The following is a 17688-nucleotide window of genomic DNA, read 5'->3' as shown; positions in this document are numbered from 1 at the left end:
GGAGACTGGCGGTGCCATGCCGCATAGCGGGACCAGCGCGTTGAATGCTACGCCAGAACGGCCCCGGCGGCGCGAATGTCTCGGGCTGTCGAGGTCTGCTGCTTTGTCATAAAAGGGAGTTTCGAAGGGCATGTCATGGGTGCGATCATACCAGCACTAATGCACCGGATCCCATCAGAACTCCGCAGTTAAGCGTGCTTGGGCGAGAGTAGTACTAGGATGGGTGACCCCCTGGGAAGTCCTCGTGTTGCACCCCTTTTATTTTTTGCCCGCTTTTTTATTTTTTGATAATATTTATTTTTAATTTTTCGGCTTTTGGCTTTTCCTCTTCGGATAATTTTTTTTCCCCGAAAATAAACTGAGTCCGGAGACTGGCGGTGCCATGCCGCATAGCGGGACCAGCGCGTTGAATGCTACGCCAGAACGGCCCCGGCGGCGCGAATGTCTCGGGCTGTCGAGGTCTGCTGCTTTGTCATAAAAGGGAGTTTCGAAGGGCATGTCATGGGTGCGATCATACCAGCACTAATGCACCGGATCCCATCAGAACTCCGCAGTTAAGCGTGCTTGGGCGAGAGTAGTACTAGGATGGGTGACCCCCTGGGAAGTCCTCGTGTTGCACCCCTTTTATTTTTTGCCCGCTTTTTTATTTTTTGATAATATTTATTTTTAATTTTTCGGCTTTTGGCTTTTCCTCTTCGGATAATTTTTTTCCCCCGAAAATAAACTGAGTCCGGAGACTGGCGGTGCCATGCCGCATAGCGGGACCAGCGCGTTGAATGCTACGCCAGAACGGCCCGGCGGCGCGAATGTCTCGGGCTGTCGAGGTCTGCTGCTTTGTCATAAAAGGGAGTTTCGAAGGGCATGTCATGGGTGCGATCATACCAGCACTAATGCACCGGATCCCATCAGAACTCCGCAGTTAAGCGTGCTTGGGCGAGAGTAGTACTAGGATGGGTGACCCCCTGGGAAGTCCTCGTGTTGCACCCCTTTTATTTTTTGCCCGCTTTTTTATTTTTTGATAATATTTATTTTTAATTTTTCGGCTTTTGGCTTTTCCTCTTCGGATAATTTTTTTTCCCCGAAAATAAACTGAGTCCGGAGACTGGCGGTGCCATGCCGCATAGCGGGACCAGCGCGTTGAATGCTACGCCAGAACGGCCCCGGCGGCGCGAATGTCTCGGGCTGTCGAGGTCTGCTGCTTTGTCATAAAAGGGAGTTTCGAAGGGCATGTCATGGGTGCGATCATACCAGCACTAATGCACCGGATCCCATCAGAACTCCGCAGTTAAGCGTGCTTGGGCGAGAGTAGTACTAGGATGGGTGACCCCCTGGGAAGTCCTCGTGTTGCACCCCTTTTATTTTTTGCCCGCTTTTTTATTTTTTGATAATATTTATTTTTAATTTTTCGGCTTTTGGCTTTTCCTCTTCGGATAATTTTTTTCCCCCGAAAATAAACTGAGTCCGGAGACTGGCGGTGCCATGCCGCATAGCGGGACCAGCGCGTTGAATGCTACGCCAGAACGGCCCGGCGGCGCGAATGTCTCGGGCTGTCGAGGTCTGCTGCTTTGTCATAAAAGGGAGTTTCGAAGGGCATGTCATGGGTGCGATCATACCAGCACTAATGCACCGGATCCCATCAGAACTCCGCAGTTAAGCGTGCTTGGGCGAGAGTAGTACTAGGATGGGTGACCCCCTGGGAAGTCCTCGTGTTGCACCCCTTTTATTTTTTGCCCGCTTTTTTATTTTTTGATAATATTTATTTTTAATTTTTCGGCTTTTGGCTTTTCCTCTTCGGATAATTTTTTTCCCCCGAAAATAAACTGAGTCCGGAGACTGGCGGTGCCATGCCGCATAGCGGGACCAGCGCGTTGAATGCTACGCCAGAACGGCCCGGCGGCGCGAATGTCTCGGGCTGTCGAGGTCTGCTGCTTTGTCATAAAAGGGAGTTTCGAAGGGCATGTCATGGGTGCGATCATACCAGCACTAATGCACCGGATCCCATCAGAACTCCGCAGTTAAGCGTGCTTGGGCGAGAGTAGTACTAGGATGGGTGACCCCCTGGGAAGTCCTCGTGTTGCACCCCTTTTATTTTTTGCCCGCTTTTTTATTTTTTGATAATATTTATTTTTAATTTTTCGGCTTTTGGCTTTTCCTCTTCGGATAATTTTTTTCCCCCGAAAATAAACTGAGTCCGGAGACTGGCGGTGCCATGCCGCATAGCGGGACCAGCGCGTTGAATGCTACGCCAGAACGGCCCCGGCGGCGCGAATGTCTCGGGCTGTCGAGGTCTGCTGCTTTGTCATAAAAGGGAGTTTCGAAGGGCATGTCATGGGTGCGATCATACCAGCACTAATGCACCGGATCCCATCAGAACTCCGCAGTTAAGCGTGCTTGGGCGAGAGTAGTACTAGGATGGGTGACCCCCTGGGAAGTCCTCGTGTTGCACCCCTTTTATTTTTTGCCCGCTTTTTTATTTTTTGATAATATTTATTTTTAATTTTTCGGCTTTTGGCTTTTCCTCTTCGGATAATTTTTTTTCCCCGAAAATAAACTGAGTCCGGAGACTGGCGGTGCCATGCCGCATAGCGGGACCAGCGCGTTGAATGCTACGCCAGAACGGCCCGGCGGCGCGAATGTCTCGGGCTGTCGAGGTCTGCTGCTTTGTCATAAAAGGGAGTTTCGAAGGGCATGTCATGGGTGCGATCATACCAGCACTAATGCACCGGATCCCATCAGAACTCCGCAGTTAAGCGTGCTTGGGCGAGAGTAGTACTAGGATGGGTGACCCCCTGGGAAGTCCTCGTGTTGCACCCCTTTTATTTTTTGCCCGCTTTTTTATTTTTTGATAATATTTATTTTTAATTTTTCGGCTTTTGGCTTTTCCTCTTCGGATAATTTTTTTCCCCGAAAATAAACTGAGTCCGGAGACTGGCGGTGCCATGCCGCATAGCGGGACCAGCGCGTTGAATGCTACGCCAGAACGGCCCGGCGGCGCGAATGTCTCGGGCCGTCGAGGTCTGCTGCTTTGTCATAAAAGGGAGTTTCGAAGGGCATGTCATGGGTGCGATCATACCAGCACTAATGCACCGGATCCCATCAGAACTCCGCAGTTAAGCGTGCTTGGGCGAGAGTAGTACTAGGATGGGTGACCCCCTGGGAAGTCCTCGTGTTGCACCCCTTTTATTTTTTGCCCGCTTTTTTATTTTTTGATAATATTTATTTTTAATTTTTCGGCTTTTGGCTTTTCCTCTTCGGATAATTTTTTTCCCCCGAAAATAAACTGAGTCCGGAGACTGGCGGTGCCATGCCGCATAGCGGGACCAGCGCGTTGAATGCTACGCCAGAACGGCCCCGGCGGCGCGAATGTCTCGGGCTGTCGAGGTCTGCTGCTTTGTCATAAAAGGGAGTTTCGAAGGGCATGTCATGGGTGCGATCATACCAGCACTAATGCACCGGATCCCATCAGAACTCCGCAGTTAAGCGTGCTTGGGCGAGAGTAGTACTAGGATGGGTGACCCCCTGGGAAGTCCTCGTGTTGCACCCCTTTTATTTTTTGCCCGCTTTTTTATTTTTTGATAATATTTATTTTTAATTTTTCGGCTTTTGGCTTTTCCTCTTCGGATAATTTTTTTCCCCCGAAAATAAACTGAGTCCGGAGACTGGCGGTGCCATGCCGCATAGCGGGACCAGCGCGTTGAATGCTACGCCAGAACGGCCCCGGCGGCGCGAATGTCTCGGGCTGTCGAGGTCTGCTGCTTTGTCATAAAAGGGAGTTTCGAAGGGCATGTCATGGGTGCGATCATACCAGCACTAATGCACCGGATCCCATCAGAACTCCGCAGTTAAGCGTGCTTGGGCGAGAGTAGTACTAGGATGGGTGACCCCCTGGGAAGTCCTCGTGTTGCACCCCTTTTATTTTTTGCCCGCTTTTTTATTTTTTGATAATATTTATTTTTAATTTTTCGGCTTTTGGCTTTTCCTCTTCGGATAATTTTTTTCCCCCGAAAATAAACTGAGTCCGGAGACTGGCGGTGCCATGCCGCATAGCGGGACCAGCGCGTTGAATGCTACGCCAGAACGGCCCCGGCGGCGCGAATGTCTCGGGCTGTCGAGGTCTGCTGCTTTGTCATAAAAGGGAGTTTCGAAGGGCATGTCATGGGTGCGATCATACCAGCACTAATGCACCGGATCCCATCAGAACTCCGCAGTTAAGCGTGCTTGGGCGAGAGTAGTACTAGGATGGGTGACCCCCTGGGAAGTCCTCGTGTTGCACCCCTTTTATTTTTTGCCCGCTTTTTTATTTTTTGATAATATTTATTTTTAATTTTTCGGCTTTTGGCTTTTCCTCTTCGGATAATTTTTTTCCCCCGAAAATAAACTGAGTCCGGAGACTGGCGGTGCCATGCCGCATAGCGGGACCAGCGCGTTGAATGCTACGCCAGAACGGCCCGGCGGCGCGAATGTCTCGGGCTGTCGAGGTCTGCTGCTTTGTCATAAAAGGGAGTTTCGAAGGGCATGTCATGGGTGCGATCATACCAGCACTAATGCACCGGATCCCATCAGAACTCCGCAGTTAAGCGTGCTTGGGCGAGAGTAGTACTAGGATGGGTGACCCCCTGGGAAGTCCTCGTGTTGCACCCCTTTTATTTTTTGCCCGCTTTTTTATTTTTTGATAATATTTATTTTTAATTTTTCGGCTTTTGGCTTTTCCTCTTCGGATAATTTTTTTCCCCCGAAAATAAACTGAGTCCGGAGACTGGCGGTGCCATGCCGCATAGCGGGACCAGCGCGTTGAATGCTACGCCAGAACGGCCCCGGCGGCGCGAATGTCTCGGGCTGTCGAGGTCTGCTGCTTTGTCATAAAAGGGAGTTTCGAAGGGCATGTCATGGGTGCGATCATACCAGCACTAATGCACCGGATCCCATCAGAACTCCGCAGTTAAGCGTGCTTGGGCGAGAGTAGTACTAGGATGGGTGACCCCCTGGGAAGTCCTCGTGTTGCACCCCTTTTATTTTTTGCCCGCTTTTTTATTTTTTGATAATATTTATTTTTAATTTTTCGGCTTTTGGCTTTTCCTCTTCGGATAATTTTTTTCCCCCGAAAATAAACTGAGTCCGGAGACTGGCGGTGCCATGCCGCATAGCGGGACCAGCGCGTTGAATGCTACGCCAGAACGGCCCGGCGGCGCGAATGTCTCGGGCTGTCGAGGTCTGCTGCTTTGTCATAAAAGGGAGTTTCGAAGGGCATGTCATGGGTGCGATCATACCAGCACTAATGCACCGGATCCCATCAGAACTCCGCAGTTAAGCGTGCTTGGGCGAGAGTAGTACTAGGATGGGTGACCCCCTGGGAAGTCCTCGTGTTGCACCCCTTTTATTTTTTGCCCGCTTTTTTATTTTTTGATAATATTTATTTTTAATTTTTCGGCTTTTGGCTTTTCCTCTTCGGATAATTTTTTTCCCCCGAAAATAAACTGAGTCCGGAGACTGGCGGTGCCATGCCGCATAGCGGGACCAGCGCGTTGAATGCTACGCCAGAACGGCCCGGCGGCGCGAATGTCTCGGGCTGTCGAGGTCTGCTGCTTTGTCATAAAAGGGAGTTTCGAAGGGCATGTCATGGGTGCGATCATACCAGCACTAATGCACCGGATCCCATCAGAACTCCGCAGTTAAGCGTGCTTGGGCGAGAGTAGTACTAGGATGGGTGACCCCCTGGGAAGTCCTCGTGTTGCACCCCTTTTATTTTTTGCCCGCTTTTTTATTTTTTGATAATATTTATTTTTAATTTTTCGGCTTTTGGCTTTTCCTCTTCGGATAATTTTTTTCCCCGAAAATAAACTGAGTCCGGAGACTGGCGGTGCCATGCCGCATAGCGGGACCAGCGCGTTGAATGCTACGCCAGAACGGCCCCGGCGGCGCGAATGTCTCGGGCCGTCGAGGTCTGCTGCTTTGTCATAAAAGGGAGTTTCGAAGGGCATGTCATGGGTGCGATCATACCAGCACTAATGCACCGGATCCCATCAGAACTCCGCAGTTAAGCGTGCTTGGGCGAGAGTAGTACTAGGATGGGTGACCCCCTGGGAAGTCCTCGTGTTGCACCCCTTTTATTTTTTGCCCGCTTTTTTATTTTTTGATAATATTTATTTTTAATTTTTCGGCTTTTGGCTTTTCCTCTTCGGATAATTTTTTTCCCCCGAAAATAAACTGAGTCCGGAGACTGGCGGTGCCATGCCGCATAGCGGGACCAGCGCGTTGAATGCTACGCCAGAACGGCCCGGCGGCGCGAATGTCTCGGGCTGTCGAGGTCTGCTGCTTTGTCATAAAAGGGAGTTTCGAAGGGCATGTCATGGGTGCGATCATACCAGCACTAATGCACCGGATCCCATCAGAACTCCGCAGTTAAGCGTGCTTGGGCGAGAGTAGTACTAGGATGGGTGACCCCCTGGGAAGTCCTCGTGTTGCACCCCTTTTATTTTTTGCCCGCTTTTTTATTTTTTGATAATATTTATTTTTAATTTTTCGGCTTTTGGCTTTTCCTCTTCGGATAATTTTTTTCCCCCGAAAATAAACTGAGTCCGGAGACTGGCGGTGCCATGCCGCATAGCGGGACCAGCGCGTTGAATGCTACGCCAGAACGGCCCGGCGGCGCGAATGTCTCGGGCTGTCGAGGTCTGCTGCTTTGTCATAAAAGGGAGTTTCGAAGGGCATGTCATGGGTGCGATCATACCAGCACTAATGCACCGGATCCCATCAGAACTCCGCAGTTAAGCGTGCTTGGGCGAGAGTAGTACTAGGATGGGTGACCCCCTGGGAAGTCCTCGTGTTGCACCCCTTTTATTTTTTGCCCGCTTTTTTATTTTTTGATAATATTTATTTTTAATTTTTCGGCTTTTGGCTTTTCCTCTTCGGATAATTTTTTTCCCCCGAAAATAAACTGAGTCCGGAGACTGGCGGTGCCATGCCGCATAGCGGGACCAGCGCGTTGAATGCTACGCCAGAACGGCCCCGGCGGCGCGAATGTCTCGGGCTGTCGAGGTCTGCTGCTTTGTCATAAAAGGGAGTTTCGAAGGGCATGTCATGGGTGCGATCATACCAGCACTAATGCACCGGATCCCATCAGAACTCCGCAGTTAAGCGTGCTTGGGCGAGAGTAGTACTAGGATGGGTGACCCCCTGGGAAGTCCTCGTGTTGCACCCCTTTTATTTTTTGCCCGCTTTTTTATTTTTTGATAATATTTATTTTTAATTTTTCGGCTTTTGGCTTTTCCTCTTCGGATAATTTTTTTCCCCCGAAAATAAACTGAGTCCGGAGACTGGCGGTGCCATGCCGCATAGCGGGACCAGCGCGTTGAATGCTACGCCAGAACGGCCCGGCGGCGCGAATGTCTCGGGCTGTCGAGGTCTGCTGCTTTGTCATAAAAGGGAGTTTCGAAGGGCATGTCATGGGTGCGATCATACCAGCACTAATGCACCGGATCCCATCAGAACTCCGCAGTTAAGCGTGCTTGGGCGAGAGTAGTACTAGGATGGGTGACCCCCTGGGAAGTCCTCGTGTTGCACCCCTTTTATTTTTTGCCCGCTTTTTTATTTTTTGATAATATTTATTTTTAATTTTTCGGCTTTTGGCTTTTCCTCTTCGGATAATTTTTTTCCCCGAAAATAAACTGAGTCCGGAGACTGGCGGTGCCATGCCGCATAGCGGGACCAGCGCGTTGAATGCTACGCCAGAACGGCCCGGCGGCGCGAATGTCTCGGGCTGTCGAGGTCTGCTGCTTTGTCATAAAAGGGAGTTTCGAAGGGCATGTCATGGGTGCGATCATACCAGCACTAATGCACCGGATCCCATCAGAACTCCGCAGTTAAGCGTGCTTGGGCGAGAGTAGTACTAGGATGGGTGACCCCCTGGGAAGTCCTCGTGTTGCACCCCTTTTATTTTTTGCCCGCTTTTTTATTTTTTGATAATATTTATTTTTAATTTTTCGGCTTTTGGCTTTTCCTCTTCGGATAATTTTTTTCCCCCGAAAATAAACTGAGTCCGGAGACTGGCGGTGCCATGCCGCATAGCGGGACCAGCGCGTTGAATGCTACGCCAGAACGGCCCGGCGGCGCGAATGTCTCGGGCTGTCGAGGTCTGCTGCTTTGTCATAAAAGGGAGTTTCGAAGGGCATGTCATGGGTGCGATCATACCAGCACTAATGCACCGGATCCCATCAGAACTCCGCAGTTAAGCGTGCTTGGGCGAGAGTAGTACTAGGATGGGTGACCCCCTGGGAAGTCCTCGTGTTGCACCCCTTTTATTTTTTGCCCGCTTTTTTATTTTTTGATAATATTTATTTTTAATTTTTCGGCTTTTGGCTTTTCCTCTTCGGATAATTTTTTTCCCCCGAAAATAAACTGAGTCCGGAGACTGGCGGTGCCATGCCGCATAGCGGGACCAGCGCGTTGAATGCTACGCCAGAACGGCCCGGCGGCGCGAATGTCTCGGGCTGTCGAGGTCTGCTGCTTTGTCATAAAAGGGAGTTTCGAAGGGCATGTCATGGGTGCGATCATACCAGCACTAATGCACCGGATCCCATCAGAACTCCGCAGTTAAGCGTGCTTGGGCGAGAGTAGTACTAGGATGGGTGACCCCCTGGGAAGTCCTCGTGTTGCACCCCTTTTATTTTTTGCCCGCTTTTTTATTTTTTGATAATATTTATTTTTAATTTTTCGGCTTTTGGCTTTTCCTCTTCGGATAATTTTTTTCCCCCGAAAATAAACTGAGTCCGGAGACTGGCGGTGCCATGCCGCATAGCGGGACCAGCGCGTTGAATGCTACGCCAGAACGGCCCCGGCGGCGCGAATGTCTCGGGCCGTCGAGGTCTGCTGCTTTGTCATAAAAGGGAGTTTCGAAGGGCATGTCATGGGTGCGATCATACCAGCACTAATGCACCGGATCCCATCAGAACTCCGCAGTTAAGCGTGCTTGGGCGAGAGTAGTACTAGGATGGGTGACCCCCTGGGAAGTCCTCGTGTTGCACCCCTTTTATTTTTTGCCCGCTTTTTTATTTTTTGATAATATTTATTTTTAATTTTTCGGCTTTTGGCTTTTCCTCTTCGGATAATTTTTTTCCCCGAAAATAAACTGAGTCCGGAGACTGGCGGTGCCATGCCGCATAGCGGGACCAGCGCGTTGAATGCTACGCCAGAACGGCCCCGGCGGCGCGAATGTCTCGGGCCGTCGAGGTCTGCTGCTTTGTCATAAAAGGGAGTTTCGAAGGGCATGTCATGGGTGCGATCATACCAGCACTAATGCACCGGATCCCATCAGAACTCCGCAGTTAAGCGTGCTTGGGCGAGAGTAGTACTAGGATGGGTGACCCCCTGGGAAGTCCTCGTGTTGCACCCCTTTTATTTTTTGCCCGCTTTTTTATTTTTTGATAATATTTATTTTTAATTTTTCGGCTTTTGGCTTTTCCTCTTCGGATAATTTTTTTCCCCCGAAAATAAACTGAGTCCGGAGACTGGCGGTGCCATGCCGCATAGCGGGACCAGCGCGTTGAATGCTACGCCAGAACGGCCCCGGCGGCGCGAATGTCTCGGGCCGTCGAGGTCTGCTGCTTTGTCATAAAAGGGAGTTTCGAAGGGCATGTCATGGGTGCGATCATACCAGCACTAATGCACCGGATCCCATCAGAACTCCGCAGTTAAGCGTGCTTGGGCGAGAGTAGTACTAGGATGGGTGACCCCCTGGGAAGTCCTCGTGTTGCACCCCTTTTATTTTTTGCCCGCTTTTTTATTTTTTGATAATATTTATTTTTAATTTTTCGGCTTTTGGCTTTTCCTCTTCGGATAATTTTTTTCCCCCGAAAATAAACTGAGTCCGGAGACTGGCGGTGCCATGCCGCATAGCGGGACCAGCGCGTTGAATGCTACGCCAGAACGGCCCGGCGGCGCGAATGTCTCGGGCTGTCGAGGTCTGCTGCTTTGTCATAAAAGGGAGTTTCGAAGGGCATGTCATGGGTGCGATCATACCAGCACTAATGCACCGGATCCCATCAGAACTCCGCAGTTAAGCGTGCTTGGGCGAGAGTAGTACTAGGATGGGTGACCCCCTGGGAAGTCCTCGTGTTGCACCCCTTTTATTTTTTGCCCGCTTTTTTATTTTTTGATAATATTTATTTTTAATTTTTCGGCTTTTGGCTTTTCCTCTTCGGATAATTTTTTTCCCCCGAAAATAAACTGAGTCCGGAGACTGGCGGTGCCATGCCGCATAGCGGGACCAGCGCGTTGAATGCTACGCCAGAACGGCCCGGCGGCGCGAATGTCTCGGGCTGTCGAGGTCTGCTGCTTTGTCATAAAAGGGAGTTTCGAAGGGCATGTCATGGGTGCGATCATACCAGCACTAATGCACCGGATCCCATCAGAACTCCGCAGTTAAGCGTGCTTGGGCGAGAGTAGTACTAGGATGGGTGACCCCCTGGGAAGTCCTCGTGTTGCACCCCTTTTATTTTTTGCCCGCTTTTTTATTTTTTGATAATATTTATTTTTAATTTTTCGGCTTTTGGCTTTTCCTCTTCGGATAATTTTTTTCCCCCGAAAATAAACTGAGTCCGGAGACTGGCGGTGCCATGCCGCATAGCGGGACCAGCGCGTTGAATGCTACGCCAGAACGGCCCGGCGGCGCGAATGTCTCGGGCTGTCGAGGTCTGCTGCTTTGTCATAAAAGGGAGTTTCGAAGGGCATGTCATGGGTGCGATCATACCAGCACTAATGCACCGGATCCCATCAGAACTCCGCAGTTAAGCGTGCTTGGGCGAGAGTAGTACTAGGATGGGTGACCCCCTGGGAAGTCCTCGTGTTGCACCCCTTTTATTTTTTGCCCGCTTTTTTATTTTTTGATAATATTTATTTTTAATTTTTCGGCTTTTGGCTTTTCCTCTTCGGATAATTTTTTTCCCCCGAAAATAAACTGAGTCCGGAGACTGGCGGTGCCATGCCGCATAGCGGGACCAGCGCGTTGAATGCTACGCCAGAACGGCCCGGCGGCGCGAATGTCTCGGGCTGTCGAGGTCTGCTGCTTTGTCATAAAAGGGAGTTTCGAAGGGCATGTCATGGGTGCGATCATACCAGCACTAATGCACCGGATCCCATCAGAACTCCGCAGTTAAGCGTGCTTGGGCGAGAGTAGTACTAGGATGGGTGACCCCCTGGGAAGTCCTCGTGTTGCACCCCTTTTATTTTTTGCCCGCTTTTTTATTTTTTGATAATATTTATTTTTAATTTTTCGGCTTTTGGCTTTTCCTCTTCGGATAATTTTTTTCCCCCGAAAATAAACTGAGTCCGGAGACTGGCGGTGCCATGCCGCATAGCGGGACCAGCGCGTTGAATGCTACGCCAGAACGGCCCGGCGGCGCGAATGTCTCGGGCTGTCGAGGTCTGCTGCTTTGTCATAAAAGGGAGTTTCGAAGGGCATGTCATGGGTGCGATCATACCAGCACTAATGCACCGGATCCCATCAGAACTCCGCAGTTAAGCGTGCTTGGGCGAGAGTAGTACTAGGATGGGTGACCCCCTGGGAAGTCCTCGTGTTGCACCCCTTTTATTTTTTGCCCGCTTTTTTATTTTTTGATAATATTTATTTTTAATTTTTCGGCTTTTGGCTTTTCCTCTTCGGATAATTTTTTTCCCCCGAAAATAAACTGAGTCCGGAGACTGGCGGTGCCATGCCGCATAGCGGGACCAGCGCGTTGAATGCTACGCCAGAACGGCCCGGCGGCGCGAATGTCTCGGGCCGTCGAGGTCTGCTGCTTTGTCATAAAAGGGAGTTTCGAAGGGCATGTCATGGGTGCGATCATACCAGCACTAATGCACCGGATCCCATCAGAACTCCGCAGTTAAGCGTGCTTGGGCGAGAGTAGTACTAGGATGGGTGACCCCCTGGGAAGTCCTCGTGTTGCACCCCTTTTATTTTTTGCCCGCTTTTTTATTTTTTGATAATATTTATTTTTAATTTTTCGGCTTTTGGCTTTTCCTCTTCGGATAATTTTTTTCCCCCGAAAATAAACTGAGTCCGGAGACTGGCGGTGCCATGCCGCATAGCGGGACCAGCGCGTTGAATGCTACGCCAGAACGGCCCGGCGGCGCGAATGTCTCGGGCTGTCGAGGTCTGCTGCTTTGTCATAAAAGGGAGTTTCGAAGGGCATGTCATGGGTGCGATCATACCAGCACTAATGCACCGGATCCCATCAGAACTCCGCAGTTAAGCGTGCTTGGGCGAGAGTAGTACTAGGATGGGTGACCCCCTGGGAAGTCCTCGTGTTGCACCCCTTTTATTTTTTGCCCGCTTTTTTATTTTTTGATAATATTTATTTTTAATTTTTCGGCTTTTGGCTTTTCCTCTTCGGATAATTTTTTTCCCCCGAAAATAAACTGAGTCCGGAGACTGGCGGTGCCATGCCGCATAGCGGGACCAGCGCGTTGAATGCTACGCCAGAACGGCCCGGCGGCGCGAATGTCTCGGGCCGTCGAGGTCTGCTGCTTTGTCATAAAAGGGAGTTTCGAAGGGCATGTCATGGGTGCGATCATACCAGCACTAATGCACCGGATCCCATCAGAACTCCGCAGTTAAGCGTGCTTGGGCGAGAGTAGTACTAGGATGGGTGACCCCCTGGGAAGTCCTCGTGTTGCACCCCTTTTATTTTTTGCCCGCTTTTTTATTTTTTGATAATATTTATTTTTAATTTTTCGGCTTTTGGCTTTTCCTCTTCGGATAATTTTTTTCCCCGAAAATAAACTGAGTCCGGAGACTGGCGGTGCCATGCCGCATAGCGGGACCAGCGCGTTGAATGCTACGCCAGAACGGCCCGGCGGCGCGAATGTCTCGGGCTGTCGAGGTCTGCTGCTTTGTCATAAAAGGGAGTTTCGAAGGGCATGTCATGGGTGCGATCATACCAGCACTAATGCACCGGATCCCATCAGAACTCCGCAGTTAAGCGTGCTTGGGCGAGAGTAGTACTAGGATGGGTGACCCCCTGGGAAGTCCTCGTGTTGCACCCCTTTTATTTTTTGCCCGCTTTTTTATTTTTTGATAATATTTATTTTTAATTTTTCGGCTTTTGGCTTTTCCTCTTCGGATAATTTTTTTCCCCCGAAAATAAACTGAGTCCGGAGACTGGCGGTGCCATGCCGCATAGCGGGACCAGCGCGTTGAATGCTACGCCAGAACGGCCCGGCGGCGCGAATGTCTCGGGCCGTCGAGGTCTGCTGCTTTGTCATAAAAGGGAGTTTCGAAGGGCATGTCATGGGTGCGATCATACCAGCACTAATGCACCGGATCCCATCAGAACTCCGCAGTTAAGCGTGCTTGGGCGAGAGTAGTACTAGGATGGGTGACCCCCTGGGAAGTCCTCGTGTTGCACCCCTTTTATTTTTTGCCCGCTTTTTTATTTTTTGATAATATTTATTTTTAATTTTTCGGCTTTTGGCTTTTCCTCTTCGGATAATTTTTTTCCCCGAAAATAAACTGAGTCCGGAGACTGGCGGTGCCATGCCGCATAGCGGGACCAGCGCGTTGAATGCTACGCCAGAACGGCCCGGCGGCGCGAATGTCTCGGGCTGTCGAGGTCTGCTGCTTTGTCATAAAAGGGAGTTTCGAAGGGCATGTCATGGGTGCGATCATACCAGCACTAATGCACCGGATCCCATCAGAACTCCGCAGTTAAGCGTGCTTGGGCGAGAGTAGTACTAGGATGGGTGACCCCCTGGGAAGTCCTCGTGTTGCACCCCTTTTATTTTTTGCCCGCTTTTTTATTTTTTGATAATATTTATTTTTAATTTTTCGGCTTTTGGCTTTTCCTCTTCGGATAATTTTTTTCCCCCGAAAATAAACTGAGTCCGGAGACTGGCGGTGCCATGCCGCATAGCGGGACCAGCGCGTTGAATGCTACGCCAGAACGGCCCGGCGGCGCGAATGTCTCGGGCTGTCGAGGTCTGCTGCTTTGTCATAAAAGGGAGTTTCGAAGGGCATGTCATGGGTGCGATCATACCAGCACTAATGCACCGGATCCCATCAGAACTCCGCAGTTAAGCGTGCTTGGGCGAGAGTAGTACTAGGATGGGTGACCCCCTGGGAAGTCCTCGTGTTGCACCCCTTTTATTTTTTGCCCGCTTTTTTATTTTTTGATAATATTTATTTTTAATTTTTCGGCTTTTGGCTTTTCCTCTTCGGATAATTTTTTTCCCCGAAAATAAACTGAGTCCGGAGACTGGCGGTGCCATGCCGCATAGCGGGACCAGCGCGTTGAATGCTACGCCAGAACGGCCCCGGCGGCGCGAATGTCTCGGGCTGTCGAGGTCTGCTGCTTTGTCATAAAAGGGAGTTTCGAAGGGCATGTCATGGGTGCGATCATACCAGCACTAATGCACCGGATCCCATCAGAACTCCGCAGTTAAGCGTGCTTGGGCGAGAGTAGTACTAGGATGGGTGACCCCCTGGGAAGTCCTCGTGTTGCACCCCTTTTATTTTTTGCCCGCTTTTTTATTTTTTGATAATATTTATTTTTAATTTTTCGGCTTTTGGCTTTTCCTCTTCGGATAATTTTTTTCCCCCGAAAATAAACTGAGTCCGGAGACTGGCGGTGCCATGCCGCATAGCGGGACCAGCGCGTTGAATGCTACGCCAGAACGGCCCCGGCGGCGCGAATGTCTCGGGCCGTCGAGGTCTGCTGCTTTGTCATAAAAGGGAGTTTCGAAGGGCATGTCATGGGTGCGATCATACCAGCACTAATGCACCGGATCCCATCAGAACTCCGCAGTTAAGCGTGCTTGGGCGAGAGTAGTACTAGGATGGGTGACCCCCTGGGAAGTCCTCGTGTTGCACCCCTTTTATTTTTTGCCCGCTTTTTTATTTTTTGATAATATTTATTTTTAATTTTTCGGCTTTTGGCTTTTCCTCTTCGGATAATTTTTTTCCCCCGAAAATAAACTGAGTCCGGAGACTGGCGGTGCCATGCCGCATAGCGGGACCAGCGCGTTGAATGCTACGCCAGAACGGCCCCGGCGGCGCGAATGTCTCGGGCTGTCGAGGTCTGCTGCTTTGTCATAAAAGGGAGTTTCGAAGGGCATGTCATGGGTGCGATCATACCAGCACTAATGCACCGGATCCCATCAGAACTCCGCAGTTAAGCGTGCTTGGGCGAGAGTAGTACTAGGATGGGTGACCCCCTGGGAAGTCCTCGTGTTGCACCCCTTTTATTTTTTGCCCGCTTTTTTATTTTTTGATAATATTTATTTTTAATTTTTCGGCTTTTGGCTTTTCCTCTTCGGATAATTTTTTTCCCCCGAAAATAAACTGAGTCCGGAGACTGGCGGTGCCATGCCGCATAGCGGGACCAGCGCGTTGAATGCTACGCCAGAACGGCCCGGCGGCGCGAATGTCTCGGGCTGTCGAGGTCTGCTGCTTTGTCATAAAAGGGAGTTTCGAAGGGCATGTCATGGGTGCGATCATACCAGCACTAATGCACCGGATCCCATCAGAACTCCGCAGTTAAGCGTGCTTGGGCGAGAGTAGTACTAGGATGGGTGACCCCCTGGGAAGTCCTCGTGTTGCACCCCTTTTATTTTTTGCCCGCTTTTTTATTTTTTGATAATATTTATTTTTAATTTTTCGGCTTTTGGCTTTTCCTCTTCGGATAATTTTTTTCCCCCGAAAATAAACTGAGTCCGGAGACTGGCGGTGCCATGCCGCATAGCGGGACCAGCGCGTTGAATGCTACGCCAGAACGGCCCGGCGGCGCGAATGTCTCGGGCTGTCGAGGTCTGCTGCTTTGTCATAAAAGGGAGTTTCGAAGGGCATGTCATGGGTGCGATCATACCAGCACTAATGCACCGGATCCCATCAGAACTCCGCAGTTAAGCGTGCTTGGGCGAGAGTAGTACTAGGATGGGTGACCCCCTGGGAAGTCCTCGTGTTGCACCCCTTTTATTTTTTGCCCGCTTTTTTATTTTTTGATAATATTTATTTTTAATTTTTCGGCTTTTGGCTTTTCCTCTTCGGATAATTTTTTTCCCCCGAAAATAAACTGAGTCCGGAGACTGGCGGTGCCATGCCGCATAGCGGGACCAGCGCGTTGAATGCTACGCCAGAACGGCCCGGCGGCGCGAATGTCTCGGGCCGTCGAGGTCTGCTGCTTTGTCATAAAAGGGAGTTTCGAAGGGCATGTCATGGGTGCGATCATACCAGCACTAATGCACCGGATCCCATCAGAACTCCGCAGTTAAGCGTGCTTGGGCGAGAGTAGTACTAGGATGGGTGACCCCCTGGGAAGTCCTCGTGTTGCACCCCTTTTATTTTTTGCCCGCTTTTTTATTTTTTGATAATATTTATTTTTAATTTTTCGGCTTTTGGCTTTTCCTCTTCGGATAATTTTTTTCCCCCGAAAATAAACTGAGTCCGGAGACTGGCGGTGCCATGCCGCATAGCGGGACCAGCGCGTTGAATGCTACGCCAGAACGGCCCGGCGGCGCGAATGTCTCGGGCTGTCGAGGTCTGCTGCTTTGTCATAAAAGGGAGTTTCGAAGGGCATGTCATGGGTGCGATCATACCAGCACTAATGCACCGGATCCCATCAGAACTCCGCAGTTAAGCGTGCTTGGGCGAGAGTAGTACTAGGATGGGTGACCCCCTGGGAAGTCCTCGTGTTGCACCCCTTTTATTTTTTGCCCGCTTTTTTATTTTTTGATAATATTTATTTTTAATTTTTCGGCTTTTGGCTTTTCCTCTTCGGATAATTTTTTTCCCCGAAAATAAACTGAGTCCGGAGACTGGCGGTGCCATGCCGCATAGCGGGACCAGCGCGTTGAATGCTACGCCAGAACGGCCCGGCGGCGCGAATGTCTCGGGCTGTCGAGGTCTGCTGCTTTGTCATAAAAGGGAGTTTCGAAGGGCATGTCATGGGTGCGATCATACCAGCACTAATGCACCGGATCCCATCAGAACTCCGCAGTTAAGCGTGCTTGGGCGAGAGTAGTACTAGGATGGGTGACCCCCTGGGAAGTCCTCGTGTTGCACCCCTTTTATTTTTTGCCCGCTTTTTTATTTTTTGATAATATTTATTTTTAATTTTTCGGCTTTTGGCTTTTCCTCTTCGGATAATTTTTTTCCCCCGAAAATAAACTGAGTCCGGAGACTGGCGGTGCCATGCCGCATAGCGGGACCAGCGCGTTGAATGCTACGCCAGAACGGCCCGGCGGCGCGAATGTCTCGGGCTGTCGAGGTCTGCTGCTTTGTCATAAAAGGGAGTTTCGAAGGGCATGTCATGGGTGCGATCATACCAGCACTAATGCACCGGATCCCATCAGAACTCCGCAGTTAAGCGTGCTTGGGCGAGAGTAGTACTAGGATGGGTGACCCCCTGGGAAGTCCTCGTGTTGCACCCCTTTTATTTTTTGCCCGCTTTTTTATTTTTTGATAATATTTATTTTTAATTTTTCGGCTTTTGGCTTTTCCTCTTCGGATAATTTTTTTCCCCCGAAAATAAACTGAGTCCGGAGACTGGCGGTGCCATGCCGCATAGCGGGACCAGCGCGTTGAATGCTACGCCAGAACGGCCCCGGCGGCGCGAATGTCTCGGGCCGTCGAGGTCTGCTGCTTTGTCATAAAAGGGAGTTTCGAAGGGCATGTCATGGGTGCGATCATACCAGCACTAA

The 17688-nt window shown here is 50.3% G+C and overlaps 48 non-coding genes across 48 annotated transcripts; all 48 read left to right on the top strand.

Moving 5' to 3' along the window:
* The first annotated feature begins 137 nt into the window (after positions 1-137).
* LOC120106487 lies at positions 138-256 on the top strand. The gene has a single exon (XR_005508636.1). It is a non-coding gene; the product is annotated as a 5S ribosomal RNA (ribosomal RNA).
* A 247-nt stretch (positions 257-503) lies between these two features.
* On the top strand, positions 504-622 carry LOC120106486. The gene has a single exon (XR_005508635.1). It is a non-coding gene; the product is annotated as a 5S ribosomal RNA (ribosomal RNA).
* A 246-nt stretch (positions 623-868) lies between these two features.
* On the top strand, positions 869-987 carry LOC120106485. Its single transcript, XR_005508634.1, has one exon. It is a non-coding gene; the product is annotated as a 5S ribosomal RNA (ribosomal RNA).
* A 247-nt stretch (positions 988-1234) lies between these two features.
* Positions 1235-1353, top strand: LOC120106483. Its single transcript, XR_005508632.1, has one exon. It is a non-coding gene; the product is annotated as a 5S ribosomal RNA (ribosomal RNA).
* A 246-nt stretch (positions 1354-1599) lies between these two features.
* LOC120106482 lies at positions 1600-1718 on the top strand. The gene has a single exon (XR_005508631.1). It is a non-coding gene; the product is annotated as a 5S ribosomal RNA (ribosomal RNA).
* Positions 1719-1964: 246 nt separating this feature from the next.
* Positions 1965-2083, top strand: LOC120106481. Its single transcript, XR_005508630.1, has one exon. It is a non-coding gene; the product is annotated as a 5S ribosomal RNA (ribosomal RNA).
* Positions 2084-2330: 247 nt separating this feature from the next.
* LOC120106480 lies at positions 2331-2449 on the top strand. Its single transcript, XR_005508629.1, has one exon. It is a non-coding gene; the product is annotated as a 5S ribosomal RNA (ribosomal RNA).
* A 246-nt stretch (positions 2450-2695) lies between these two features.
* Positions 2696-2814, top strand: LOC120106479. Its single transcript, XR_005508628.1, has one exon. It is a non-coding gene; the product is annotated as a 5S ribosomal RNA (ribosomal RNA).
* Positions 2815-3059: 245 nt separating this feature from the next.
* On the top strand, positions 3060-3178 carry LOC120106478. The gene has a single exon (XR_005508627.1). It is a non-coding gene; the product is annotated as a 5S ribosomal RNA (ribosomal RNA).
* A 247-nt stretch (positions 3179-3425) lies between these two features.
* Positions 3426-3544, top strand: LOC120106477. The gene has a single exon (XR_005508626.1). It is a non-coding gene; the product is annotated as a 5S ribosomal RNA (ribosomal RNA).
* A 247-nt stretch (positions 3545-3791) lies between these two features.
* Positions 3792-3910, top strand: LOC120106476. Its single transcript, XR_005508625.1, has one exon. It is a non-coding gene; the product is annotated as a 5S ribosomal RNA (ribosomal RNA).
* Positions 3911-4157: 247 nt separating this feature from the next.
* Positions 4158-4276, top strand: LOC120106475. Its single transcript, XR_005508624.1, has one exon. It is a non-coding gene; the product is annotated as a 5S ribosomal RNA (ribosomal RNA).
* Positions 4277-4522: 246 nt separating this feature from the next.
* On the top strand, positions 4523-4641 carry LOC120106474. Its single transcript, XR_005508623.1, has one exon. It is a non-coding gene; the product is annotated as a 5S ribosomal RNA (ribosomal RNA).
* A 247-nt stretch (positions 4642-4888) lies between these two features.
* On the top strand, positions 4889-5007 carry LOC120106472. Its single transcript, XR_005508621.1, has one exon. It is a non-coding gene; the product is annotated as a 5S ribosomal RNA (ribosomal RNA).
* Positions 5008-5253: 246 nt separating this feature from the next.
* LOC120106471 lies at positions 5254-5372 on the top strand. Its single transcript, XR_005508620.1, has one exon. It is a non-coding gene; the product is annotated as a 5S ribosomal RNA (ribosomal RNA).
* Positions 5373-5618: 246 nt separating this feature from the next.
* LOC120106470 lies at positions 5619-5737 on the top strand. Its single transcript, XR_005508619.1, has one exon. It is a non-coding gene; the product is annotated as a 5S ribosomal RNA (ribosomal RNA).
* Positions 5738-5983: 246 nt separating this feature from the next.
* Positions 5984-6102, top strand: LOC120106469. Its single transcript, XR_005508618.1, has one exon. It is a non-coding gene; the product is annotated as a 5S ribosomal RNA (ribosomal RNA).
* A 246-nt stretch (positions 6103-6348) lies between these two features.
* Positions 6349-6467, top strand: LOC120106468. The gene has a single exon (XR_005508617.1). It is a non-coding gene; the product is annotated as a 5S ribosomal RNA (ribosomal RNA).
* A 246-nt stretch (positions 6468-6713) lies between these two features.
* LOC120106467 lies at positions 6714-6832 on the top strand. Its single transcript, XR_005508616.1, has one exon. It is a non-coding gene; the product is annotated as a 5S ribosomal RNA (ribosomal RNA).
* Positions 6833-7079: 247 nt separating this feature from the next.
* LOC120106466 lies at positions 7080-7198 on the top strand. The gene has a single exon (XR_005508615.1). It is a non-coding gene; the product is annotated as a 5S ribosomal RNA (ribosomal RNA).
* Positions 7199-7444: 246 nt separating this feature from the next.
* Positions 7445-7563, top strand: LOC120106465. The gene has a single exon (XR_005508614.1). It is a non-coding gene; the product is annotated as a 5S ribosomal RNA (ribosomal RNA).
* Positions 7564-7808: 245 nt separating this feature from the next.
* Positions 7809-7927, top strand: LOC120106464. Its single transcript, XR_005508613.1, has one exon. It is a non-coding gene; the product is annotated as a 5S ribosomal RNA (ribosomal RNA).
* Positions 7928-8173: 246 nt separating this feature from the next.
* LOC120106463 lies at positions 8174-8292 on the top strand. Its single transcript, XR_005508612.1, has one exon. It is a non-coding gene; the product is annotated as a 5S ribosomal RNA (ribosomal RNA).
* A 246-nt stretch (positions 8293-8538) lies between these two features.
* Positions 8539-8657, top strand: LOC120106461. Its single transcript, XR_005508610.1, has one exon. It is a non-coding gene; the product is annotated as a 5S ribosomal RNA (ribosomal RNA).
* Positions 8658-8904: 247 nt separating this feature from the next.
* Positions 8905-9023, top strand: LOC120106460. Its single transcript, XR_005508609.1, has one exon. It is a non-coding gene; the product is annotated as a 5S ribosomal RNA (ribosomal RNA).
* Positions 9024-9269: 246 nt separating this feature from the next.
* Positions 9270-9388, top strand: LOC120106459. The gene has a single exon (XR_005508608.1). It is a non-coding gene; the product is annotated as a 5S ribosomal RNA (ribosomal RNA).
* Positions 9389-9635: 247 nt separating this feature from the next.
* Positions 9636-9754, top strand: LOC120106458. The gene has a single exon (XR_005508607.1). It is a non-coding gene; the product is annotated as a 5S ribosomal RNA (ribosomal RNA).
* A 246-nt stretch (positions 9755-10000) lies between these two features.
* On the top strand, positions 10001-10119 carry LOC120106457. The gene has a single exon (XR_005508606.1). It is a non-coding gene; the product is annotated as a 5S ribosomal RNA (ribosomal RNA).
* A 246-nt stretch (positions 10120-10365) lies between these two features.
* LOC120106456 lies at positions 10366-10484 on the top strand. Its single transcript, XR_005508605.1, has one exon. It is a non-coding gene; the product is annotated as a 5S ribosomal RNA (ribosomal RNA).
* A 246-nt stretch (positions 10485-10730) lies between these two features.
* On the top strand, positions 10731-10849 carry LOC120106455. The gene has a single exon (XR_005508604.1). It is a non-coding gene; the product is annotated as a 5S ribosomal RNA (ribosomal RNA).
* A 246-nt stretch (positions 10850-11095) lies between these two features.
* On the top strand, positions 11096-11214 carry LOC120106454. Its single transcript, XR_005508603.1, has one exon. It is a non-coding gene; the product is annotated as a 5S ribosomal RNA (ribosomal RNA).
* A 246-nt stretch (positions 11215-11460) lies between these two features.
* Positions 11461-11579, top strand: LOC120106453. Its single transcript, XR_005508602.1, has one exon. It is a non-coding gene; the product is annotated as a 5S ribosomal RNA (ribosomal RNA).
* Positions 11580-11825: 246 nt separating this feature from the next.
* On the top strand, positions 11826-11944 carry LOC120106452. The gene has a single exon (XR_005508601.1). It is a non-coding gene; the product is annotated as a 5S ribosomal RNA (ribosomal RNA).
* A 246-nt stretch (positions 11945-12190) lies between these two features.
* On the top strand, positions 12191-12309 carry LOC120106450. The gene has a single exon (XR_005508599.1). It is a non-coding gene; the product is annotated as a 5S ribosomal RNA (ribosomal RNA).
* Positions 12310-12555: 246 nt separating this feature from the next.
* On the top strand, positions 12556-12674 carry LOC120106449. Its single transcript, XR_005508598.1, has one exon. It is a non-coding gene; the product is annotated as a 5S ribosomal RNA (ribosomal RNA).
* Positions 12675-12919: 245 nt separating this feature from the next.
* LOC120106448 lies at positions 12920-13038 on the top strand. Its single transcript, XR_005508597.1, has one exon. It is a non-coding gene; the product is annotated as a 5S ribosomal RNA (ribosomal RNA).
* Positions 13039-13284: 246 nt separating this feature from the next.
* Positions 13285-13403, top strand: LOC120106447. The gene has a single exon (XR_005508596.1). It is a non-coding gene; the product is annotated as a 5S ribosomal RNA (ribosomal RNA).
* Positions 13404-13648: 245 nt separating this feature from the next.
* LOC120106446 lies at positions 13649-13767 on the top strand. Its single transcript, XR_005508595.1, has one exon. It is a non-coding gene; the product is annotated as a 5S ribosomal RNA (ribosomal RNA).
* Positions 13768-14013: 246 nt separating this feature from the next.
* Positions 14014-14132, top strand: LOC120106445. The gene has a single exon (XR_005508594.1). It is a non-coding gene; the product is annotated as a 5S ribosomal RNA (ribosomal RNA).
* A 246-nt stretch (positions 14133-14378) lies between these two features.
* On the top strand, positions 14379-14497 carry LOC120106440. Its single transcript, XR_005508590.1, has one exon. It is a non-coding gene; the product is annotated as a 5S ribosomal RNA (ribosomal RNA).
* A 247-nt stretch (positions 14498-14744) lies between these two features.
* Positions 14745-14863, top strand: LOC120106434. The gene has a single exon (XR_005508587.1). It is a non-coding gene; the product is annotated as a 5S ribosomal RNA (ribosomal RNA).
* A 247-nt stretch (positions 14864-15110) lies between these two features.
* Positions 15111-15229, top strand: LOC120106424. The gene has a single exon (XR_005508577.1). It is a non-coding gene; the product is annotated as a 5S ribosomal RNA (ribosomal RNA).
* Positions 15230-15475: 246 nt separating this feature from the next.
* Positions 15476-15594, top strand: LOC120106413. The gene has a single exon (XR_005508566.1). It is a non-coding gene; the product is annotated as a 5S ribosomal RNA (ribosomal RNA).
* A 246-nt stretch (positions 15595-15840) lies between these two features.
* Positions 15841-15959, top strand: LOC120106484. The gene has a single exon (XR_005508633.1). It is a non-coding gene; the product is annotated as a 5S ribosomal RNA (ribosomal RNA).
* A 246-nt stretch (positions 15960-16205) lies between these two features.
* LOC120106473 lies at positions 16206-16324 on the top strand. Its single transcript, XR_005508622.1, has one exon. It is a non-coding gene; the product is annotated as a 5S ribosomal RNA (ribosomal RNA).
* A 246-nt stretch (positions 16325-16570) lies between these two features.
* On the top strand, positions 16571-16689 carry LOC120106462. Its single transcript, XR_005508611.1, has one exon. It is a non-coding gene; the product is annotated as a 5S ribosomal RNA (ribosomal RNA).
* Positions 16690-16934: 245 nt separating this feature from the next.
* Positions 16935-17053, top strand: LOC120106451. Its single transcript, XR_005508600.1, has one exon. It is a non-coding gene; the product is annotated as a 5S ribosomal RNA (ribosomal RNA).
* A 246-nt stretch (positions 17054-17299) lies between these two features.
* LOC120106407 lies at positions 17300-17418 on the top strand. The gene has a single exon (XR_005508560.1). It is a non-coding gene; the product is annotated as a 5S ribosomal RNA (ribosomal RNA).
* The last annotated feature ends 270 nt before the right edge of the window (positions 17419-17688 follow it).

This window comes from Phoenix dactylifera, unplaced genomic scaffold (assembly GCF_009389715.1).
Source record: "Phoenix dactylifera cultivar Barhee BC4 unplaced genomic scaffold, palm_55x_up_171113_PBpolish2nd_filt_p 000545F, whole genome shotgun sequence".
Classification (NCBI taxonomy): domain Eukaryota; kingdom Viridiplantae; phylum Streptophyta; class Magnoliopsida; order Arecales; family Arecaceae; genus Phoenix; species Phoenix dactylifera.
The sequence above is the reverse complement of the archived record's forward strand: the minus strand, read 5'-3'. Positions and strand labels throughout refer to the sequence as shown.